This window comes from Miniopterus natalensis, chromosome 11 (genome assembly GCF_054644295.1).
Source record: "Miniopterus natalensis isolate mMinNat1 chromosome 11, mMinNat1.hap1, whole genome shotgun sequence".
Classification (NCBI taxonomy): Eukaryota; Metazoa; Chordata; class Mammalia; order Chiroptera; family Miniopteridae; genus Miniopterus; species Miniopterus natalensis.
In genome coordinates, this window is record NC_142091.1 from 76,359,796 (window position 1) to 76,373,921 (window position 14,126).

A 14,126-nucleotide genomic window follows, 5' to 3' on the forward strand; every position below is an offset into this window, starting at 1 on the left:
CGGCAGCTGTCTGGGGCTTGTGCTCCACACGGATTCTGTGGCTAGGCCAGCGTTGCCTCACACACACGTGCACAGACACACAGTGTCCAGGTGCAGGAGCGCAGCCAGAGTGACATCTCATTCCTTGTTCAAAGGACAGGTGTCTAGCCACAGCTGAGACGATGCACACCCAGCTCAGGGGTGTAGGGTGTGGCCCGACACTCAGAGCTGTGGGCGGGACTGGGAGCTGTAGAGAACCGAGGCTCAGGTGCATGGTGCCGATAGGACTCCAGTCGCTCCGACGTGAAGGCAGCTGTCAGGGGCAGTTCCCCACTCGGGGGCCACGGAAAGGTGGGTGCAACTGCCTAGCTGTTTGCAGGGGTGGCAGGAGGGCCGGTGGGCACCGTCAGGTGTTGGGGGCCGGACGTTGGGTGGTACAGGCCACCAGGTGTGCTGCCCTGGGAGGTGCTTGTGCCGCTGGAGGCCATCACAGAGGCGCCGAGTACTGCCCAGGTGCCAGATGGCCCCGTCACCTACCTACTGAACCTGCAGGTCGAGGAAACAGCTCACAGGCAGGGTGGACTCTGGGAGGGTTGCGGCCAGCCTCCCACCTGTATCCCCCGCCTGGCAGCAGACACCGGTCCTGTTGCAGGGGGAGGGGGTGCGGCCGGTCACAAAGAACTCAGTTGTTCCAGGCCAGGGCCCCTGGAGCGTGGGCTCGGGGTGTGAAGTTGGCTTGTGTTGTTGACTGTGCCAAGGGGAGCGGGCCCCAGCTGTGTGCCTGCCCGATGGAGAGCCAAGGCTGGGGTGTGGGGGCAGACACAATGACACCCTCTGGCTTAGAGCTCTATGTCCAGCCAAGTGGCTGGGGACAAGCCACCCAGGGTGAGCAATGTCACAGCACTGAGACGTGGGGCAGCCCGGAAGGACTTGAGGGACCCCCAGGGAGGGAACCTCTGTGACAAGGATCGTAGCCCTGAGGATGCAAGAAGGGGCTGTCAGAGACTTGCCAAGGTTGTCTGGGCCATTGAGCCAGTGAGGGACAGTGCCCATTGCTCAGGGTGTGAGCCTGGTTGGCCAGCTCTGAGTGATGTGGGGCACCCACAGGGCCTTGCAAATCTCAGAGGCGGTTTAGCCCAGCCTCCCACGCTGGCCTCACACCCACTGTCCCGCAGCTGCCCTGGGTCTTGTCTGGAGCACACACCAGCCATCCCACAGGCTCTCTGTTCTGGCCCCTCTAGTCCTGCTCCACCGGCAGCCAGCATGACCTTTAAATATATAAACCACATCACGTAACTCACCTGCCCAGATTCCTTCGTGATTCTCACTCGGCTCAGAGTAATTCCAGGCTCCCGTCCCTGCCCCACAGGACCTGGGCAACTGTCCCATGCCCGCCTCTGTTGGCTCTCTCGCCTCCTCGCTCATGGACATCCAGCCCCAGGGCCTTTGCAGTGGATGTGCCCGCTGCCCAGGGCGCTAATTCAGATCTTAACTCAGATGTCACTTCTCCAAGGGGCCCTCTGTACCTGAAGTGCCGCTCTCAGCTAGCTGTGTTTGATTTCTTAGGAGCAGCGATCCGTCTGTACTGAAGTCATCTCCACCTGTATTTGTGTAACTGAACGACCGAATGTGCAGACAGCAGCTGGAGTCACAGCCAGGCCCTCGCGGGGCTGTTAGCACATGCGGTCATCGTGTACTTGTTGCCTGAGCATGCTCAGGGCTCTCTTCCCGGGGCCTGGCATGTAGTAGGTGCTTTGTGCTCATGTGAAGTCGTGGAATTGTCTTTGTCCAGGGGAGTCAGTGGCTGGGACTGGATGCCCCTGGATCCCCCACCTTCAGTCTCTGCTTCTCCAGCTCTCTCCCTCCCGTCCTGGGTGTGGAGGACCCAGCCTGCCTCCCTCCCTGGTCGTGTCCCTCCTGAATTAGAGGTGGGGGGGGGTGTACAGAGTGGCTAAGCTGGGACGAGAGCCTAACATTTCATTTGGTCCATGGACGCAGACTGAACTGCCCAGCCCCTCTGACCCAGGGGTGAAGGGCCCGGTGGGAGGCTGAGGCAGCCCATTCGTACTGGTTTTTACAAGGCTTAATGAGAACATGGGGCCACCCATCCCACAGGCCACGGGCCCGGCTGCCTCTTGGGACCAGACCGGGTCGCTTTCCCTTGTCCAAGGTGAGGGTCATTTGGAAGCTGGGTGTAGGCCCTGCTCTGCTCCTGGTGACAGGCAGGTCCCCAGGAAGGTAGGGGGAGGTGATGGCCTGGCAGGGATGAGATGGGGCAGGTCCCCCAGAGCTGAGGGAGAGAGACCCTCGGGTCCTGCACCTCCGGCCGGCAGGAGTGACACCCTTGTCTCTTCCTGGCCCCGAGCGGCTTCCATGTGGCCCCCAGGAGGGAAGGACGGTCCTCGCAGAGGGGAGAGGGGCAAGGTGGCATTGATTGGAGTGAATGCAGCACGGGGAGGTGGCTTGAAGGGCTGAGGTTGTGCATTTGGGGAAGAGAGGGATGGGGAGGTGGGGAACAGAGGCAGGGTTTCTTATGCCCACCTATTGGGGTGCATAAGGCAGAGGGTCCATTAAAGAGCCCCAGCCTCGTGTCCTGTTCTCTGCTTGCAGTGGCCTGGGTGGGGATTTGCATGCCCTTCTGTTGGGATGAATGCGGGGGCAGAGTCCCTTAAAAGGCCCCGGGGCTCCGCCTTGGGCTGCAGGGGCAGCTCTGGTGGCTGTGTGTTCTGCCCCCCCCCATCGTGGGGAGCCCCTTCCCCAGGAGGCCAGAGGAGGGGGACCATGGGTGACCAGTAGGCGCCTGAGCAGTGGACACAGGAAGGCAAGGTCAGCACCCCACCCCAGTCAGAGATGTGCAAATCCAGCAGGATGCAGGCCAGAGAGGGGCTGAGGTCCCCAGGCTTGAGGAATGACCCATCACCAAGGGGACCCGGCGGGACATCCCGGGGGGGGGGCTGTGTGGTCATTTATTCATTGCTGTGTCTTTGGAGGGCTGGTCAGGGCAGGGAGAGAGCCAGCATGTGGATCTCACTGGACAGGGAGTGGGGGCCGGGGGCATCACCTTCTCTCATTTACCACCAGTTCTCAGTCACCCTTGGGGTGACACCCAGGGGTCTAAGGACCCTTGGCAGCCCAGTCCTCCCATGGGGTTGTAAGCTGTTCACCCCACCCTGAGAGACAGGGCTAGGCAGAGCCTAAGGCCAGTGAGGCCACCCATGGTGCAGGGCACAGGGAGCATGGCAGGGACGGCCGTGGGCAGGGAGGGCTGTGGACAGAGCCCTTGAGGCCTCGTGGGACCGTGGGCTGCCTCGTGGCATCCTCGGCCTGTGCCCTCGAGCAGGGGGGGAGAGCTGCCCACTGTGAGGGGAGCCCTGGCCCCTCCAGCCCAGTCACACGGCGTCTTCACTCAGGGCTCTGCAGGGGACACACGTGCCCTGCCCAGGGCCTCCAGCCTAGAGCCTGTGCCCAGGCCTGAGGCCCAGAGGCCTCTGGGATCCCTGCCTTCTCGGCCCTGCCCTGTGTGCAGCTGGCAGCTTTCTTCCAGTGCAGACCCTCCCTGGTGGTGGGTGCCCAGCTCACAGCCAGCGCCCCAGAGAACCTTCCAGCTGCCATGCGGCCTGCGGGCTGGGCTGGTTTCTCCTTCAGCTGACCAGAGGGAGGGAGTTCTCCAGGCCTGGGCAGGCCCCACCCTCAGCTCGCCTCTGCTCTCCTAGGTTGGGAGTCGCTCACCCTGATACGACCCTCTGGGTGGAAGGGCTGGGAGCCACCCTGTCTGCCTTAGCATATGCTGTTCCCTTGCCTGGAAGGCCCTTCCTCGGGGCCTGTCCGCTGTGCAGCCTCAGCACCACGCCGGGCGGCACCAGGCGGGTGTGTGGGAATGCCAGCCTTTGGGGAGCTCGGTCCCTGGCTTGGCACCTTCTCTGTGCAGCCTGTGTCTTCAGGGTGACCTGGTGTGAGTTACCTCAGCCCTCTGCACCCCTCCCCTTGTCCTTATGGGTGGGGCCTGAGTCCTGATCCACACAGGGCTGAGTTCCCTCCTCCTTGCCACTTGCTGGGGACCCGTCCCTTGTTTGTCCTGGCAGGTCGGTGGCCGCTGCTGCTGCTGTTTGTTTGAGTGTTGTTTATGGAGCTCATTAAGGCAGACGCCGTGGTCTGTAAGCAGGGCCCCTGGAAAAGACCCGCCTGCCTTCTGTGGGGGCCGCTCGCAGTGCCAGTCTGGCTGTATGGGGATGGTTAAAACAGGGGCTCAGTGGTCAGCCAACCAGATGGGAGTCCCCCCGACTTCACCAGCCACAGGGCCCTGGGCGGGGTCCCTTCAGCTCCAGGCCTTGATTTTCTCACCTGGGAAATGGGCCCTCGCAGAGCTGGCCCACAGCGAGTGCCGGATCCCACCAGCCCGCGGCCTGGGTGAGGCTCTGCCAAGCCGCCAAGCTCTTGGAGCCCAGAGGGATCATCTCTTTATCACTAATGAAAAGTTTGATTAATGATTAATGACGGTGAAAGGTTTAAACACAGGAACCGCAGGAAGGCATGGAGCCCCCCTCCCCCTTCTCCGCCGCGCTGGCCGCGAGTCCTGGCCCCACAGGCCCTGAGCGCGCCCTGCGCCTCCCCCAGCTCGAGCCGCGTTCCCAGGCGTGTCTTCGTGGTTTTACTATATATGGGCGAAGCCACAAACAAACACAGGCTCCTTGGCTTCGGCGCAGACGTGACCAGACTGCCGAGGCTCTTCTCGTCCCGTCTCCTGCCCCGTGATTCCTGCATCGCAGAGAAGCTCAGAACCACTGGCGACTCCTTGTGAGCAGGCTGCTCTGAGCGCCCATTCCTCTTTCTTGTCCCTTGATGTATGCAAATGAGTCACAGTTTATGTCCCTTCTCCCGCAAGGACATTCAGGGTGTCTGTGTCTGGGGCTCCTGCGGGGTGTCCACTGGAGTAGGCTGTTGGGTCCCAGGTGCACAGCTGGACGTGGCCAGTGGCTGCCTTTGACCCCTGACACCTGTGGGGGCCGGGAGGGGGGAGGGGGCTGTCCCCGAGCAGATGGGGAGGAAGAACACACAGCGAATCCGGAGCTCAGGTAACAAAGCGGCAGGACCCAGGCCAGGGCTCTGGGTAGGGCGAGGGTCCTGGGCTCAAGGTGCCGCCCGGGGTCAAGATGAACTTAGCAAGTCCACCGACTTTCCTGGCCTTGGCGGCCCCCAGCGCCTGTCCTCTGGGAAGATCACGGGATTTGATCCCCCGCCCCGGGAGGGAGAAGTCTCTCAAGGCTGGGCGCTCGACCCAGAGATTCAGAGGAGTTTGCCAAGGTCCCCAGGGTCCCTGGTGACCTGTATGTTTTGTTGATTAAAAACTAAGAGCATGTATGACATGTGGCTGTAGTTGGTGACGCTGTGTCGTGTAGCTGACATATAAGAGAGTGGGACAGTGAGAACGGTGACCGTGTGAGGTGACGGGCATGTTCGTAACCTAGGCGGGAGGATCCCCGCGCGGGTGTCTGCCAGTCATCACCTGCATCACCCGAACGATCGGGACGATTTCCTTCTCAGTTATCCCCGATAAACTGGAGAAGACACAGGCCGAACCCGAGATGGTGGGGGCCCCGGGCGGGGTCCTCTCGGGCAGGTTACGGCGCAGAGGCCCAGGCTGAACACAAACCGCCACCGGCCAGAGACAGGCTGGGGTGCCCGCGGCGGCCACGTCCCAGACCGCGGCACTTCCACGCCATTGTTGGGTGGAGGCTGAACTGTTGCGGGGAGACCGCTGCCTGGCTGGCTGGGCTCCCTGTAGGGGTGCAGAGCTCCCCGGGAGCTTCTAGTCTCCCAGCTAGGAGGTGGCCCAGGCAGGATCTGAGCCCCTGTGCTGGGCAGAGGCCCCTCGTCTCCCCTGTTCCTCTGAGTGTGACCAGGGAGATGCCCCCTTCTCCTAAGGGTGCTCGGTGCTGCCCTGTCCATCTCGGGTGCATCTGTCAGCTGCTGCGACACAGTCCCACCGGCAGCAGCTTAAACCACAGGCACTGACTGTGCCCGTCCTGGAGGCTGGAGTCAGATCCAGGGGTCACGGGCTGGTCACTCCTGAGGCCTCTCTCCTTGACGTGTAGATGGCCATCTTCTCCCTGTGTCCCCACCTGTCCCTCTGTGTGTCTCTTCTTCTTATAAGGACACCAGTCCTATGGGATTAGGGCCACCCTAATGACCTGATTTTACCTTAATCACCCCTTTAAACAACCATCTCCAAATACAGCCACATTCTGAGGTCCTGGGGGTCAGTATATGAATTTGGGGGACACAGTTCAGCATCACAGTGGGCAAGGCAGTGGCCAGCCTGACTACTGGGCTCCTGTGCGGCAGGAAGGCTCGTCAGTAGACTCCCGGACCGTGGTTGTGTCTTTGTTTCCCTCAAAGACCAGGCGTCTGCAGGGGCTAAGATCCTGGTGTGCTCAGAGCCTCTGGTCCCCGTGAACGTGCGGAGCTGTTTTCAGAATCCCCTCCCGTGACCTTGACTGTTTACAGCTGCCGGGCGCCCTGGCTCAGCCAGCCTTTCCCTCGCCAGGACCTGGGATGGAGCCGAGAGGCCCTGACCCTGGAGGCTCAGGTGGCACCCCCGCCGGGGCTCCCTGGGCCTGGGCCCCTCCACCTGTGTGTGGGAAGTCCTGTCCAGCAAGTGTCCTTCTGCCATCGGTCCTGCTGCTCCCTGGCCGTGCAGCCCACAGGGCCGTCCCCTCTCAGGCCAGCATCCAGGCCAGACCGCTTCCCCATCACCACTGCACGCTGGTCCCGTCCAGCAAACGCCCCTCCACAGTGGCTCTTTGGAAACCTCCAGGCTGGTGGACAGAGGGGACGCTGCCCTATGGGCCATTTGCTCCGCGCTCACAGTCCTCCCGGTGCCAGCAGCCGGGTGCTGCTCTGCCCTCCCACCTGGCTCTGGAATGCTGGCTGGGGGCCTTCCCCAGGGGGCCCCTGCCCCTTCCTGTTACCAGACCTGAGGGTGCCCCCTGTGGGCTGCCCTTGGCCAGGTGGTATCGGGCACGTGGTGACCCCAGTCCTGTGTCCTGTCCCTGGGGGAGTAGGAGGCAGAGCAGTTTCGGCCACGCGAGTCGCACTGTGGGAAGAGGGGACCCAGGGGTATCAGGCTGATGTTATGTGGGTTCAGACATGGAGCCTCCACTACCCTGAGAGCTCCAAGTGCAGCAAAAAAGGGGGGAGAAAAAGACACCTCCATGCAGAGCAGACTCCTGTCCCTCACTCTAGGTGTGGCTGGCAGGTCCCTCAGGAGCACCCCACTTGGGCCACCACAGCCCTGGGGGGTCCCTGCCAGCTCTGAGCTGCATCTGCTGGTTTGTAAACCGCGGTTTCACAGATGAGGGAAGACACAGGCAAATGACTGTCCTTCTGCCCAGTTCATTATTTTTAAACTGTGTCTACTTTTCCGTTTATTTTTAAATCTTGGAGCACAGGGAACATGCTGTTTATCTCGGGCGTGCCTGTCTCCCCAACGCGGCCATTCATCACTTCCCGCCGAGCGCAGTCTCAGGCCACCAGCCTGGCCCCCGTGGGCCGGAGCAGGGTGAGCCCCACGGAACGGGTGCCCCTCGGGACCCACTCCTTCGGGCCACAGCGGGCTGTCCTACAGGGGCCGCCCACCCTGAGACGCCCCAGACCTCGAAGAGCTTGACTGCGCTCAGTGGATGGGCCGAGCCTTGCCCCCCGGAGCCCCGGCTCACCCCGAAGCCCCTCCCGGGATAAACTGCCAGCAAAGGGAAGGGAGGGGGGCCGCAGAGTAAGGGCCTTAGGGGCACGAGGTTCCCGGCGGGTGGGACTCAGGCAGGTCCCTGGGGATACGGTGTGGATGGTGAACCCGTGGGGGAGGGTGGTAAGCGGATCAGGAACGAGGTTTGGGGCTTTGGCGAGGACTGGGATGTGCACCCATGGGCCCCTGGGGGGCTGGGCAGCTTAGGTTTCTGACCTGGGTGGTGGTTACAGGGTGTTTCTCTGGGAGAGCTCATGAAGCCAGATGTCTGTGAGGTCCTCTGCATTGATACTTTATTTTAAAATAAGTTTTTTTTTTAAAGCAGCTCTGAGCGGGGCCCTGGGAACGGAACCTGTGACAGCCCAGGCCTGGTCCCCCATCTCAGTGGGAAGGGAGCAGGGGCCTCGGGCCAGGACGGGGCCACCCCGGAGCAGCTCCCAGTTCATAGGCGGCCTTCACGGTTTTGCTGCTACGTCCAACACCAGCTCTTCTGTTATCCTAAACCCCAGTCCTTAAATGCACCTGCTTGTTGTTACCTCAGTGAATTTACCTCGGAGAGGAACTTGACATCATTGCCACAGTTGGGAAATCACCACCGCTTGTAGCAGGGAGCGGTCGCTATAAACATGCACACAGGGAGCAAGAAATACTGGCTGAACTGTAGCCACGGGACTTTTGTCCCTGCAGCTTTGCACCCGAGGCCGCTGAACCTCTGGGAAATAGAGATCAGCAGCGGGATGGGGAAGCTGGAAAGAGGATTTATTTATTTTTAATCCGCACTCACCCAAGGACATAGCCATTGATTTTAGGGACAGGAAGGGAGACGGAGAGACACCGATGTGAGAGAACCCGCAACCCCTGCATGTGCCCTGACCAGGAATCGAACCCATAACCCTTTGGTGCATGGACAAGGCTCCAGCCACCTGAGCCACATTGGCCAGGGCTGGAAAGAGAATTTGAAAGGGGCCAATGATGGTTAGTTCCACCGTGTCACCCAGCGCCGCCCTGTGTCTGCCCGGGTGTCCGGGTGCCTCCAGTGTGGCTCTGGAGGCAGAGGGGGCGTCACTGGCTCCGGGGGCTTGCAGACCCACCCCTCTCCAGGAGCGGGTGGAGTGGGACAGAGACGGGGAGGTGACTGCAGCCAGAGGGCCGCCTGGCGCCCCGGAGTGTTGCTGCGTTGCCTGGACACCCCTCCCCGGGGGACAGCTGGCCTCTGCTGAGCTGGGCGGTCCCTGAGGAGCGGCAGTTTACTCTGTTGGTTGTGCCGGGACGTGAGCTCCCCTGACTTCCCTGGGGGCACCCCCTCCTGGCCGGTCATCGCTCGCCCTCAGCTCTGGCTCCTCCCTGGGCTGAGGCTCGGTGACCCCCTGGGGAGACAGAGGCTGCAACTGCATCGTGTGTTTACCTGGGAACCCAACACGGTCTTTAAAAAGAGCGTCTCAAGAAAGGACGGGGAGAAAGCCCCTGTCCCCCAGGGTGGGGCCGCGGGACTCGGGTCCCTGAGGGCGGCTCGGCACTGCCTGTCCAGCGGAGCTGTTCTGGGTGCCCCTCCGCAGTCCCGAGGCCGCCCTGCGCCAGCACTGCACTCAGGGCACAGTCAGCAGTGCCCAGCTGGCCCTGTGCCCAAGCCGCCAGGCGCCTGGCCAGGGCAGTGATTGCCGGTGACACGTCAGCAAGAGGTGGGTTGTTCTGACACCAAAGGGGAGCACCTCAGGATGCCCAGCAGGGCGGCGCCCTCTTGGTGGGGCTGCCTCCTGGGAGGTCAGAGGATGGAAAACTCAGAGCCTGAGTGAGGCCACCATGGGCGCCCGCAGAGGTGGGTAAAAATACCTACTGCTGTTTGACCACGAACTGTCCTCAAGGACTGGCCTTGCTGCCCGAGGGCGGGAGGCCTGGGAGCTGAGTCCCGGCAGCGGTGATGACGGTGGGGAGGGAGATAGCGTGGGCACAGCCACAGTGCCTGCCGCAGCCTCACCTGCACCAAGCGCCCCATGGTGTCCCCTTTCCAGGCCATCTGTCAGGGTGGGACACTTGGAAGAGGTGGTCTCAGAGGGGGACAGCCCCAGCATGCACCTGTGGGAGCTGAGGGCAGCACCCTGGGGCCCCGGCTCCACCCTCGACTGGGCTCAGGGCGTGGGGGCCTCCGGCAGGCACTGTTGACCTGTGGGGGCTGTTGTGAGTTGAAAGCGCTCTGGACGGCCGGGAAAGTGTGTCATAGGCTGCAAGACACAACGCTGGGGGTTCCACGTGCGGCTCTGCAGTGGGGGAGCTGGGGGTTCCACGTGTGGCTCTGCAGTGGTGGGGCAGGGTGTTCCACATGTGGCTCTGCAGTGCTGGGGCTGGGGTTCCACATGTGGCTCTGCAGTGCTGGGGCTGGGGTTCCACATGTGGCTCTGCAGTGGTGGGGCTGGGGTTCCACATGTAGCTCTGCAGTGGTGGGGCTGGGGTTCCACATGTGGCTCTGCAGTGCTGGGGCTGGGGTTCCACATGTGGCTCTGCAGTGGTGGGGCTGGGGTTCCACATGTGGCTCTGCAGTGCTGGGGCTGGGGTTCCACATGTGGCTCTGCAGTGCTGGGGCTGGGGTTCCACATGTGGCTCTGCAGTGCTGGGGCTGGGGTTCCACATGCGGCTCTGCAGTGGTGGGGCTGGGGGTTCCACATGCGGCTCTGCAGTGGTGGGCTGGGGGTTCCACATGCGGCTCTGCAGTGGTGGGCTGGGGGTTCCACATGCGGCTCTGCAGTGGTGGGCTGGGGGTTCCACATGCGGCTCTGCAGTGGTGGGGCAGGGTGTTCCACATGCGGCTCTGCAGTGGTGGGCTGGGGGTTCCACGTGTGGCTCTGCAGTGGTGGGCTGGGGGTTCCACGTGTGGCTCTGCAGTGGCGGGCAGGGCCGGGCTAGGCTCTCAGCAGGTGGGGGTCTGGCTCTTAAGAGACTGCAGCCCATCAAGGGGCAGGCCACGGGGACCCTGGCAGTGGCCCTCGGCTCCTCTCTGCCTCTTTCCCAGCTAACTCCGGGTCTGATCACCTTGTATCTCCAACCCTCCCCGTCGCACGGGGTCCTCTGGCTTCTCTCTGTTTGAGCCTCAGATCTAGCCAGCAGCCACCTGGCCAGTGTCCTCAGAGGCACCTCACTAGTTGTCAGCCTTTTAAACTCTGAGCCTTATCTGGGGGGTGGGGACTCTCACGGCGGGTTTGCTGCTGCTTGAAGGCTTCTGTGAAATTCTCCTGCCGGGCCCTCGGGACAGAGCGCAGAGCCTCTCCGCTTCCCTGCGTCATGGAAATGTCAAATGTACACAAAAGCCGAGCGGACGGTGGAACCGAGGCCCCTCGACTCCCCACTGTCATCGAAGCCAAACCTTCACGGCTACATCTAAAACGGGGCTCTCCTTGGGCCCCATTTAAAACAGACCCCTGTGCTCACCCCTTCCCCCCATTTTTCCCTCCTTTTGTCACCTGCCTTTGTAGCTGCTGCCCGGGAGACATCAGAGGACAGAGCAGGTTCCCCTCCAGGCCTGTGCAGGGTTCCGAGACAGGGTTCCGGGACCATCCACACCCAGCATTGGGGAGCAGAAGGCAGTGGGGAAGGTTCTGGAAGGTCACAGCCTGACACCCCTTGTGATGCTGAGGAGCTCCTGGTGGGATGGAGCCCACCCTCCCAGAGCCGCCCCGGAGGGACCCCAGGTGCTGCTTGCTCCCCACCGGCATCCCCCTACCTGTTCTCGGCTGCTCAGGCCACCCACAGAGCGGCTGTGAAGGTGAAAGGGAAAGCGTGTCCTCAGTCGGCCACACTGGGTGCTAAGCACCTACTGTATACACGTCCCAGTGGGTCGGACCCCCCAGGAAGCATCCATCAGCACCCACTGTTCGCTTACTGCTGGCTGGGCACTGGGGCCTCTCCCTGCTCCCCCAGCCACTCGGGCCACCTGCCCCTTAGAAGACTATCTCGTCCCTCACCCCTGGGCCCAAGCAAGAGCTCCTTTCGTCCCCCGTGGAGTGCAACACCCCTCACCCCTTACTGATGTCGGCCCAGTGATGGCTCTGCTGGGTTCAGGTTCCAACAGCAATTGGAAGGCCAGCCATTGTGAGACTCAGATGGGACCAGAGGCCCCTGGTCGCACACAGCAGCTCACACACAGGTACCGACAGGTTCCAGCAAGCCGGGCGGTCGCCCTGTGTCCCAGGGGCACGGGATACTCGGCACCTCTGAGCGCCCACACCCTTTTCATGGCCACGGTCAGCGTCCCACCCACGCCTACCTGCCCAGGGGTCTTCCTCTCCGGCAAACAAAACCTCAGCCCGCATCCTTCTGTGGGCTTCTCTCCCACGTTAGGATCCCACAGGGTTTAGTCCCTGGTAGTGAGTTTTCAGAAGTTGGATTGTTGGCTTCAAGGACACGTGCGCTGGACTTGGGTTCACGCTCACCGATGGCCCTCCTGCCCTCGTCCCCCCTGCAGGACCTGCCTCCCAACCAGGCCAGCGCCAGGCTGAGTGCCCACAGGATGCCCACAGGCTGACCCAGGGCCTGGGGAGTGGCAGAAAGCAGGCGCTTCCCTCCAACTGGCCCGCCTCGGGCTGTGGCTGCCCTGCCCAGGCAGCTCGAGCCCAGCAGGTGGCTCAGCAGACAGGAGCTGTGTCCAGCCCCGCAGCGGGCCCTTTGGGAACACGGAGTGTAAGACGTGTCCAACCTGAGGGTCCCCTCCGCCCAGGGCTCTGCCAGGCTCACCTGGGCCCTCAGACTCTACAGCCCCAGCCCCCGGGCACGCGGCCCAGGCTCAGCAGCCAGGTCGACCCAGTGCCTGGTGCCTCTGGGACTGGGTGAGTCACACAGATGGTCACACGTGCTCCTTGGCAGTGGCGAGAAAGTCACCTCTCCTGTGACCCTCTGTTCTTTCTCCCACTTTGGAGCCAGAAGGAAGAACTGAGCTCGGCAAGTCCGTCTCCCTGGTTTCGCCTTCACTGGCTCTGCCACAGTCAGAGAGGACAGCCTGGATGGGGTGGCCATGAGGTCTCAGGACAGATGAGGTTCCCTCCTACATGCCAGGTGATCCAGGAGTCTGACCCCACATGGGGCCCAGGAGCCACTGGGAAGCTCCCCTGAGCCCCCCTCACCCCAGCGCTGGGATGAGCCGTCCCTTGAAACAGGGGAGGCATTTTAAGGCTGATAAGGGTGCCCAGAGGGAGTGCCTACGGGCAGGCTGGGTTTCCTGGGGAGTCCCCTAAGGTGGTCGCCGACAAAGGGGTGTCGGGCTCTCAGGACCCCTCTCAGGGACAGGTTTTGACCCAGGGCCGGCCTCCCAGCATCCCTCTGTCTCCCGTTGCTCTCGGTGCTGTTTTTAGCTCTCACCTGCTGCTCACAAGGTGCCCGCTGGTGTTTCACGCTTCGAACGTGTCATTTTGTAGTGTGACCAGTGTGTCAGGGAACAGACCCACATTTAGGTCTTGGAACTTTGAGAACAACTCTGCCCTCTCCCCTCTTCCTGGGGGCTGTTCTCAGCCTGAGGGCTGGGGGGGGGCGGTCCCTGGGGGGTCCTTGGACCCTCCTCCACATCTCCCAGACGCCACCAGGCCCCCCACAGGTGGCGGGACTCGGGGCCAGGCAGCTGCCTCAGTATCTGAAAATGGGGTCAGGTGTGAGAAGTTGTGGTCAACACCGAGGTGTCAGCTTCTTGGTTCCGATCGATGAAAGCGTGAAAAGTCGTGGGAACTCGACTCTCTTTTCCTGTGGGTGGGGGTGCGGGGGGTTCTTGACTCCGTGCAGAAAAAATTTCACAGCACAAGTCCAGGTGACTATGAGGGTATGTTTATTAAATCTGGGGACAGTAGTCACATAAGGAAGGGCTCAGGGTAGAAGGCGGGGCTGCTGACAGCTCACTGGAGAGCCAGAGAAAAGGGGGCCTTGGGAACAGGTTCAGGGGTTAGCCCGGGACGAGCTGCTGCTGCCCACTGCTCCCCTGGTTGCAAGTCTCTTGGGGTCCGTTAGTGTTTAGGAGGTTCATGCCTGTGGGAGAAGAAACGGGAGAAGCGAAGGGCATGGGCGTGCTCCCCAGAGGGAGAGCAGGTCGACTTTCTCTATAAGAAACACCTGTCACCTGAAGTCCCGCTGCCATCTCTGATGCAGCGGGGCCGTCACCTGCTCGCGGTCTGCTGGGTGCTCCCCGGTGCGGATGCGCAGCCGTTCGCCCACTGACAGCTGACAGTGCTGGGCTGCCGTGTGGACATGTGTGCACACATTGCTGTGTGTGGATACGTTTTCCTTTCGTTTCTTTTTTGGCATCTTTGGCGGCCTCTACATGGCCTCGGGTCCCCTGGGGCCAGCTGATGTCACATCAGGAAGCTGATGCCCTCGTGTGTGGTTTGCTCGAGGCTCAGACAGTGAGCTCGAGGGTCCAGTGAGCCAAGAGGGCCAG

At 62.2% G+C, this 14,126-nt stretch overlaps 1 protein-coding gene across 1 annotated transcript in view; it reads left to right on the forward strand.

Moving 5' to 3' along the window:
• The first annotated feature begins 268 nt into the window (after positions 1–268).
• OSBPL5 (oxysterol binding protein like 5) overlaps positions 269–14,126 on the forward strand; it is a 44,619-nt gene continuing 30,761 nt past the window's right edge. The window contains exon 1 of the mRNA XM_087822070.1: positions 269–330. The gene's annotated coding sequence lies outside the window, so the exon portion shown is untranslated. The remainder of the gene's footprint in view (positions 331–14,126) is intronic.